The following is a 10,733-nucleotide window of genomic DNA, read 5'->3' on the forward strand; positions in this document are numbered from 1 at the left end:
GTCAGTCCTGCGACTTAAATACATTTTTTTCCATATTCATAACGCAATTTTTGACAGACGCTTTTAATTTCAAAGAAATGCAACAGCGAGTCCTCTCGTGCCCGCTCGCTTCACTCAGCTGGTGCAGGCGGAGGAATGCTGGAGAGCTAGTGGCTCTGGCCATGATGGATGGATGGATGGCACGGCCCAGGCAAAATTAAGCTGTTTTGACCAGTACATAAATGTATAATAAATGCGACGGGTCAGCTGTGATGCATAATAAATTAGACTTATATGCTGAAGCCACTTATATGTGTTTTTTTCCTCTTCATGATGCTTTTTTTGACTGATGCAACTTATACTCCGGAGCGACTTATACGTCGGAAAATACGGTACTTGGTATGATGATTCACTACATCGCAAAGTAATAGCCGGGCAATGATTTGGTACTCAGTAAGTGATATTCAGACATAGTTAAGATGACACCAGTACAACGTTATGAAACTGATAATGCCTTTCATCAATAGGTTTACAAAAGAAAAAAAAAATCCAGTAAAATCAGTAATCACTAGGAAACCGTTTTTTGACAATTATGAGCTGTGACCTCACTGGTGCAGGGTTTATTCAGAACCCACATGGATAATTTTTCCTCTGTTTCTGTGGTAACAAACCAGTAGTCCCCTAATAAGGCTTGGCTGTGTGTTCCGCAGTAAGTACTGATTAACTACCAGTTAGCTCCTGATTCGTTAGGTGTTCCCTAGTAGTTAATCAAATTTGATCTATCTTATTGTAAAGAGACCATCTAATCACAAGCAGAGCTGGTTTGTTCCACTTTGGAGTAAGCTGTTGGAGGAAGAATCAGTTTTGTGTTGTGTGTTTCCTTGACTGATCGAAGGCGAAACGTTTCAGCACAAAAAAAGAAACTGTCCTGATGACCTGACTGAAAAATGTTGGATCTTATACCTGGCTTACTGAGCATGGACTTTGTTCTTATTGTAAAGTGTTACCATTTGTTGTTTAAGGAGTGCAGGCATGCAAAGAAGAATAACGTAGAGCTCCAGGTGTTGGGTTGAGTTCATGAGCAGATGAGAGTCAACATGTTTGAGTAACCCTCTCACAGGCTGAGTTCTGCATTAGCTGAGATATGATGCACTCTGATGGACAGGTGGTTAAACAGAGACCACACGCAGACCTGGAGTGAGCAGAAGATGGAGCGGAGGAGTGTGAGAGAAAAGAAGGAGTAGGTGAAGGGTCAAGTACATTCAGTCAGCTTAGCTTGACTTATAAACCAAGCAGGGACAACAATAAATGTGTGCAGGGCTCTTAAAGGCTGCTAACACAAAAGCCTTTTGCTCCGGACTGGCAGCTCCTAACATCCTTAAACTAGAATTAGCTCACGAGCTCCATGTTGACTAGAAGTCTTCAGTAACTGGGTAAAAAGTATAAAATGTCAAATAACATGACTTGTGTTTCAATGTAAACCTGTGAAGGTCACTTTAGTTTTTGTATGTCTTACATGGCAGTGTTAAAGAAAAGTGTGAAAGCTCATGCTAAAATGCTGGATGTTAGCTCAGCTGGAAGGTTTGATGATTGACGGACAGTCAGGAGTGCTTCCTCACTGTGCTCATCAAAGTATAATGTAAAAAAAATATATATATATGTCACTGCAGGGTTTTGTATGTTTTCTCCATAATTTGGCACTTTGTTTATTTGATGCTCCATACAGCTTGCTACAGAGTTTTATGAGGGACGTTCTTCATAGTCAAGAATTAGAAAACTATATTTCCTTCTTAAACTCTTGACAGGTGGCTGAACAAAAGGTCTGCTTTGTGCATAATAAGTGAAATTCAACCAGTCAGTTCAGTGAAAGGCAGGTAGTTACTGCATAACAGGCACTTTGGCTGTTTCCATACACCCAAAATCAGCTTGTAGCTGTCAACATATGATCTGAATCAGTCAGGATTTTTGTGTTTTAACCATAAATCTAAAGTTACATAAGAAACGAGCTTCTTTCAATTGTGGTCTTGCAAATGTTAAGAGGATCCAGTTATTTTTAAGGACCCATCAATCATGCAAGACATATTCTTGGTGTGTAAACACTTAATTTGGATTTACAAAGTCTAACAAAACAGATTTTAACCAGACAAAAAAAGCACTGTAAGAAGAGTAATGGGGTGGGGAGAGGGGTGTACTCTCAATGCCCAGTATGTTGAAAATTGTACTAACTGTGAGACTGCAGACTGTAATTAATGAATACGCTTTGCCACACACTCTCATTTCTAGTATGATGGAAAAAGTCCAACAGCCCAAAAAAATTGTAAAAAATAAAATTACTTTCCAACACCTTTGCTTGACTCATCCCTTGTTGCAGAAATGCTGTAGATGGGTACATTTTTGTGCACATAAAGGCACAATTTTGGTTAAACATGCACAAAGAATGTTACTGCTACAAGAGATGTTTCTAAAGAAAACATAAATGCTGCACTTTAATGAAACTCCAGCCCACTGCAGAAAGTTCATTAAGTTTAGGACTCGGTGAACAAAACCTGTGAAATCTTAATGGAGTCCTGAAGGAGAATAATGTGTGTCCTAAATCAACGTTTTTGGTTCTTGGAGTACAAAGTGTTTGTCTTTGGTTCATCTATTGAGCCTGGCAGAGACTCTTCCTGAGGGCTCTAAACCTCAAGGGCACGTTGAGCGTTAAAAAGCGGAGAGAAGGGGCTAAAAGAAGGCCTTGTCTGCAAGAAAAAGCCTCAGTGTTAAACAGAGATTTCCCAGAAGAGCCAAAGTCATCGCCTTAGGACAGAAAGAGCAAGAAGACGAGGAATAGGCACAGAGGTGAGGAAACGAGAGAAGACTTGAATGAAAGATAGATGGGGAGACCAAGGGGGAAAGGAAAGAGGCACGGAGGGCAGCCAGCATTCCTGTGGCCACAGCTGTGGGAGCTGCAATCACTAAAATGTAGCACTGTCTCATTGCTGAAGATTTCTGGACTCGATACAAACAAAATAAAACAGCACAACACGTCTGTTTTGTGAATCAAAGAAGAGACTAGCAATCAACATGCTGGAGTTTACCCGACCTTCCTCCCTCTTTTGCTTTCCTCCTCCTCCTCTCTGTTCTTCTTTTCAGTGGACAATCACTCCCTTCGTGGCAGAGATGACCCCATCCCTGTCTCTATATTTGCCCCTTTGTTTACCACTGGCCAGCTGAAGCAGGGATTGGAGACTGGGACCATCTATCATTGGCCTGACAGCAGGCCCCAGGCGGGAATGGCCCTGTTATTTGGACTCTGTGATGACTTCCTCAAAAAGGGGCCCCTCCTTTCCTCATGGGCCTGGCATGGCTGAGGTTTGGTTTGGAGCCTCTGTACCTTCTCTGGATGTCCATAGAAAACCCAGCGAATTCACTGGCTGCATGTGTGGGTCACGCCAGGGTGAACAAGACAGAGTGTGCAGTGGAAGTAAACGAGCCTGAGGAAGCAGGAGTTGTGGTGCTGGAAGTTTCTTGATACCTCCTCTAGTCCTATAAAACACTGATATGAAGATGGTGACATTTATAATAAAAGCTGAAGTCGTGTATTTGAAAGACCAGCAGAAAAAAATAAAATAAAACAAAGAACACTGTGGGATGATTTGGAAGATGATGTCTTTAGTTAGTTTTAAGCAGGGGTGGAAGTAACAAATTACAAACACTCACATTACTATAATTAAGTAGATTGCTTGGGTACTTGTACTTTTATGAGTATTTCTTTCAAGTGCGTAATTTTACTCATACTTAAGTACAATTTAGACCATGTAATCTACTTCGCTACTTTTAAAATCAGAAGTTGCTACTGAGTACAGCTGCAATTTGAATTAATATTCAAACCATTCATCTGCATCTTTGTAGCCAATAAGACTCTCAGATCGTGAAGGTGCCAGTTACCTATGACGTAAGCAAAGGACACCTCCGTAGAGCAGAGAATCATTTATGTGCTGAAGATTTGGAGAAAAAGCCAAAATGGAGACAAAGGACAACAACAGAGAAAATGACGAGGTAAAGGCTGAGGACGAGTGCACGTGGCCGTACCTGGAGGAATGTTTCATGCACAGAGGGTGAAAAGGAGACAGCGTCCAGATGTAAACTTTGTTTGATCTCTACAGTGACAGCAGTTTACAAGACTTCATCTAATCTCAACAAACATATTGCGGTATACAAGATTTTACCACTACCTGTGTGATATTGTTTTTTATTGTTTGTATGTGTGATTAGTTTGGCTAAGTATGCAAAGCTCTTAGATATTGTCACTGCCATCAGTTTGCCTGGTACTAAAATAAGACGGAGCTTCTGAGAGTTTGACAAATTATCTTTGAATGTAGTTATTACATACAGTAAATCTAACTGAATGACTTCTATAGACAACACAATAAAACATCAATTGGTTAAAAAGTAATTAATACTCTGAATAGTTTTTGAGAAGAGTACTTTTACTTAAATGTTTTTATAACACGGAGTTTGCATGTTCTCTCCGTGCATGCGTGGGTTTTCTCCGGGTACTCCGGTTTCCTCCCACAGACCAAAAACATGCATGTTAGGCTGATTGGTAACTCTAAATTGTCCCTAGGTGTGAGTGAGAGAGTGAATGGTCGTTTGTCTCGTTTGTCTCTATGTGTCCCTGTGATGGACTTGTGACCTGTCCAGGGTGTACCCCGCCCCTCACACAGTGATTGCTGGACATGGGCACCAGCGACCCCCGTGACCCAAAATGGAATAAGCGAGTAAAGATAATGGATGGATGGATTATAACACCAGTCCTTTACTTGTACTTGAGTACAAATTATCAGTACTCTTTCTACCTCTGGTTTTCCCACTATCACACTGTGAACATTCTTTAAGCAAGATCTTTTGAAGAGATAATCTATGGTAAAGATGTGAAAACATTTCTTCAGTAGCTCTTTGAACAATTTCACTTTGAAACCAACTGATTTTAAAATTGACAAGGAAAATAAAAAGCTTGTTGTAGCACTTTGGTTTTTGTGAAACTGGCAGCGGTGTGAAGGTTTATAAGATGTTCCAAACAAAGTCAGATCATCTGGATGTTTTCCTTTCTTGTTGAGACGTTTTGCCCTTCATCCAAAGAACTTCATCAGTCTGAGGAGCCACAACAAAACTATGTGAGTGTTCTGCTTGTAGGACTGCGTTTGTAGTGGCTCCTCGGACTGACGAAGTCCTTTGGATGAAGGGCGAAACGTCTCAACAAGAAAATAAATCGTCCAGATGACCTGAATGAACTTTGTTGGATTTTTTTACCTGGATTATTGGGCATGAACTTTGATGTTCATAAAATGGTATTTGCACGAAGCATTTAAATCTTTGAGATTGGAATCTCAAACTACAATCGGGTCTCATTTGGACTAGGTGATCAAATATTAAGGTTATCAGTCTGCACAAGGTTAAACTTCATCTCTCTCCAAACTGATGTTTGAAGAGTTACAAATAAGATATTAGTTGTTTACAACATTTCTACATATCTCCACATCAAAAGGTTTAACTATAAAAAACAGGCCAAGAACGTTTTTTCTATTTTTTAATTATTTTCAGCTCTCTATCTTTCCTCATTCTACCTCTTCCCCACTTCCCTCCCATCTTAGCACCCCCTTTCCCCTCCTCACTCCTTCTCAGCTTCTACAGATGGGGACTTGACGGGCAGTTGTCCCATTGTCTTGCTGCTCACATCGCATTATCATTACAGCCAGCTATAATTGGAAACAGGAGTCGTTCAGTTCAGCTACATGGTGACACGGGTATCTGTCTCCTCTGATATTCCCACACTGGCTAATTTCCTTCCTCATATGCATTTGACAAAGCAGGGAGAACGAGACAGCAGATTTAGACCTAGACATTTATATATGAGCGCATCCCTCTCAGTTTGAGCTTAAAATTTAGAAACCCGAGAGGCATTCACAGCTGATTTATACAATCTTAAAACTTGTAATGGGTGATTTAGGTTCTTTAATTGCTTACTGTGAACTGGAGTTTTCAAACTAAAACATGTTGGGTGTATCTGTGGGAGTGCCTGCTCTCAGTCTGTCTAACAAAGGGTGCACACACTTCATTAGCACTGTCCGTGAGAAGGAAGGAATCTTGCACATGGAAGCACCCCTGATCTCCCATCTCAGGCTACTGCTGTGCACAGCCTGGACCTGCTGGCTTCCTTCCTCTGAAATCCTTCTGGCTTCTGCCTAAACACAATGCGCAATTTGTTCATATCCAGTGTCAAAGAAAAGGAAGACATCCAATACGTTGGATATAGAGTTACAAACTGTCCCTATGCTCACAGGTGTGAACCTCCCAAAGCCTTCAAAATATGACCTGTAGTCCTCCATCCTTTGTGCAGCTACCATCATTTACATCCCCTCTTTTCATACGCTGTAAAAAAAAAAAAAAAAAAGTTTTATTTTCAAGGCTGGATGGCTGACAAGGAGAAGGGTGAGCAACAGATTGAATTATAACTGGAACTGACTGTGAACTTCATCATTTCTTCATAAACACACACACACACACACACAGAGCTCTCAGCTGCTGTCCCACATTGCATCACGCTGCTGTGTGCGCCCACATTAACACTCGCCTCTGCTCTCAGTGTCTTGCTCTTTTTCAATGGCATCAAATGGTTGGTCGACAAAAGAAAAGAGGAGGGAGAGCTGCCAGCTGCCCCCGCTGGAGTCATGCGGGTTCACCCCACCACCATGAACATGGCACTGACCCCATCCTTTCACAACAATAGCATTATTCTACTGATTAACACAAAGTAACTTCTCTTGTCTTTTTTATTCAGAGTTACCCACTTGACACATTCAAAGCCTTGCATTTAATCAACCTTTGTCGTTTGAAGTGCACGAGGTCTGGTGTCTTTTGGAAGATGGCAGACATCTGCTGTTCCCACCAAAACTGTCAGTCTGATGTTTTAATCAGGTTTGATCAGCTCAAACCAGACACTACTTCTTACTTTTGATTATTTGATTTAAATAGTGTTTAATTTTTACTTCCCTGTACATCAAAAACTTAAAGACAAAAAAGAAATCCCGGAAACTTTTACACTTTATAATGTTACTCTTCTAGAAGTTAAATCAAAGTTGATATCTAGTAAGTTTTATTTGAGCAGGTTAGTATGAGTTTTACTGATAAATGATATTTGCTAAACTTTATCAGTAAACAAACACATTTATTTTGGTGATTAGATTGTTCTAAAAAAAGATTGTTAGAATCTACCCTGAGGCCGTTAGACTCATGAATCCCTAACCAGGAAAATCATTGTAAGGCCACTTTAATTGGTGATATGTGACTTATCTGTGCTGCTGATTTTTTTTTTTTTTTTTTGTAAATATGGCAACCTGCTTTCTTGTTTTAATCTTTTGATGTTTCACTTCAAAGTTCATGGTTCTTTATTGTCATTCACATTACACGTGGTACATAAGGTGGAATGAAAGTGTATACTCAAGGTCCCAGTTACACCCCAAAACAGCAAACAAATATAAAGTATAAAACAAAACAGTATAAAGTACAAGGATCTAAGATATACGCCAAACACTATAATGTAAAATATGGTATACTAAACAGCAGCCTGAACATGAGTCTGTAGTGATGGGTGTGAATACAGCAGCTTAAAGGCAAGAAATCAGCAGCATTGATAATCAGCAGCACAGATAAGTCACATATCAATTAAAGTGGCCTTACAGTGATTTTCCTGGTTAGGGATTCACGAGTCTAACAGCCTCAGGGTAGAAGCTGTTCCTCAGTCTAGTGGTTCTACACTTAATGCTCCTCAACCTCCTTCCTTAAGGGAGCAGGGCAAAAAGTGTGTGTGCTGGGTGAGTGGGGTCCTTCATGATGCAGGTGGCCCTCTTCCTGCATCTGGAGGTGTAGATGTCTGTGATGGTGGGGAGGCTGACTCCAACATCTTCTGTGCAGCCTTCACCACTCTCTACAAAGCTTTTCTTTCTGCAGCTGTGCAGCCTCCATGCCACACGTTGATGCTGGAGCACAGGATGCTCTCCACTGCACACCTGTAGAAGGAGGTGAGGACTGAGCTTCCCAGACCAGCTCGTCTCAGCCGCCTGAGGAAGTAGAGTCTCTGATGAGCTTTCTTGATCAGGCTATTACATTTTCATCCTTCATTATACATTCAGCATCTGATGAGCTCAGTTATTAGTTGACCGTCTTTAAGATTTAGAGAAATTCTAGTTTTCTTCAGTCAAACTATTTAAGATAATAAAGTCATATTTTTTTAAATTCCATAACTTTCATGCTGTGAATTCTTCCCATCTATTCTTTTATCAGTCCCTCAGGTTGCAACAGTTACATGGCCAGATGTGATGACTTTTTTTCTGTGAATAACTTTGTGTGCGTTACGTTTGTAAAGCGCCTTATTGCTTCTATCCTTTTCTGCTCTAAACCCTGATGTTTATTGTGAAATTGTGCACAAGTGAGGCAGGAATGTAGGAACGATCTCTAAGTCTTTATCTGTTTTTCATGCAGTTAGTGAAAAGATATATCACTCAGGTGAATGACCACACCTGCTGTCCTCTTTTTTTAAGTCGCTAAGTCCAAATCTCACCATGGGGGTGTAAACTGGAAGTGAGTCACTGTCAAATGTTCTCAGCCTTTTCATTTTTCCTCTACCTCCTCTCACCTTTGTGTGTCGTTTAAAAAAAAAAAAAAAAACGACACAAAAAAATAAAACTCTTATCCCTGTTGCATGAAGGTCTTTTCTTCTACCTGATCTTATCCAAAGAAGAAGTAGAAGTGAGATAGCGGATCCTTTCTAAATGAAAACAACAATGACACTTCATCTGGATCCTTGGCCTGTGTGCATTCCACAGCCTTGCACAATAACTCATCATAGGTGAAAGAAGGACATGCAAAAAAAAAAAAAAAAAGCTGCTATAAAGAAAAGATAAAAGGCAAAATGAGGGAAGATGGGGTAGAAAGGTGAAGGGGTAATCTCTGTGTGTGAAAGATCTCCTGAGTTTGCTTCCATAAGCCCTGTCAATCTCTAAGGTCATCGTGAGGCTTCTTAAATGATGGGTGGGATGCAAACTAAATGTGTGTCAACGTTGATCGAACATTAGCACACGTATGCATGCGCACATGATCCTTTCAGAGCATGAGAAATCTTTGCGCTTAGACATTATACAAGAGCCACCTGAAGGTTTTTGTATCATCTTGTTCTCTCTTTAAAGCAAAAGACCATAAACTGACAAAAGCTACATGCAACTTAATCTGAAAGTAGAGCTCATCGGTAAACTTGATATTACAATTTAAGGCTGCTCCGATTGGGTTGCAGTTCAAAAGAGATTAGGTATGCACCATTTAGTCATGCAGCCCTTGAGCCGGAATTGGCATTGAGGGAGATCAGTCTAAAGGAAACAGGATCTCAGCTGAGAAGCTCCAGATCTGGGTCCAGCTCATAAAACTGTCCCTCTTAATGGATCACCTCGCTGGAACACGTGCATTGCTAATACATGCATGCAAACACTCACACAGTTGCGATATATATCTGAACACACACACCTGGGGGACAAACATATACCCAAAAGCTGACACACTCAGTCCCCAAGTACACACTTCAACATCCTTTCATCAATACAGCTGTCCATCTCAGAGGATGAGCTGAAATCTAAGCCCGTGAATCAGTAACGCACAAACTGTTTGCTGAACCGTGTCATATTTACATGTGTGTTTCAAAGCAAACAGAGCAGTGTGCGCTGGCCCTGTGATGTGGACCAGCTCTCTCAGGAGAGGGCACGCACACATTCGCACCCACACACCAAAAACATTCACTCCCGCCCGCCCCCCCATCTCAGCCGAGCCCAGAGCTTGACCTCTCTGTGTCACTCAATCCAACAGGCAATATTTGCTTTCGTCATCATAAATATTAAATATGTGCAGGGGCAAATATTTGGGCTTGGCGACCTCGAAGTGGTAAATGAATTAATGTATTCATAGGAGTGCAGCGGTGTAGTCAGGGTGTCCCTGCGCACACACACGCAGCCTTTCAGCCCTTCCAGCGTTTTACCGTAAAGGCCTGTCAGTGGTCACACAGAGGGGGATCCACAACTTCAGAGGAACGGCATAAAGAAAGTTGAAGCGCATGGAATTTACAGATGCTGAGGGGTTGTAAACTTTTTTCTGGTTTCTTTTCCTGTGACAACTTGCATGACATGCAAACTATAAACTATTTCAAAAAACAGAAACATGGTACAAGATAACTTCATATGTTCATGTAATGATTATAGTCTTCTTCTTTCGGCTTTTCCCTCTTCAGGGGTTGCCACAGTGAGTCATCATCCTGCTTCTTCACACTCTGTCCTCTGCATCCTCTGTCCTCACTCCAACTACCTCCATGTCCTCTCTAACTGCATCCATATATCTCCTCTTTGTCTTTTTCCTGGCAGCTGCATTTCTAACATCCTTCTACCAATATACGCACGGTCCCTCCTCTGGACATGTCTAATCCATCTCAGTCTGGTCTCTCTAACTTTATCTCCCAGTTGTTCAACCAGTGCTGTACCTCTGATGATCTCATTCCCAATCCTATCCATCCTTGTCACGCCTAAGGAGAACCTCAACATCTTCATTTCTGCCACTTCCAGTTCTGCCTCTTGTCTTTTTGTCAATGCCACTGTCTCCAGACCATACAACAGAGCTGGTCTCATCACTGTCTTGTACATTTTTCATTCTGATAAAATAATATAAATTAATATCTGCAG

Source organism: Nematolebias whitei, chromosome 6 (assembly GCF_014905685.2).
Source record: "Nematolebias whitei isolate Nwh7 chromosome 6, NemWhi1, whole genome shotgun sequence".
NCBI classification, from domain to species: Eukaryota; Metazoa; Chordata; class Actinopteri; order Cyprinodontiformes; family Rivulidae; genus Nematolebias; species Nematolebias whitei.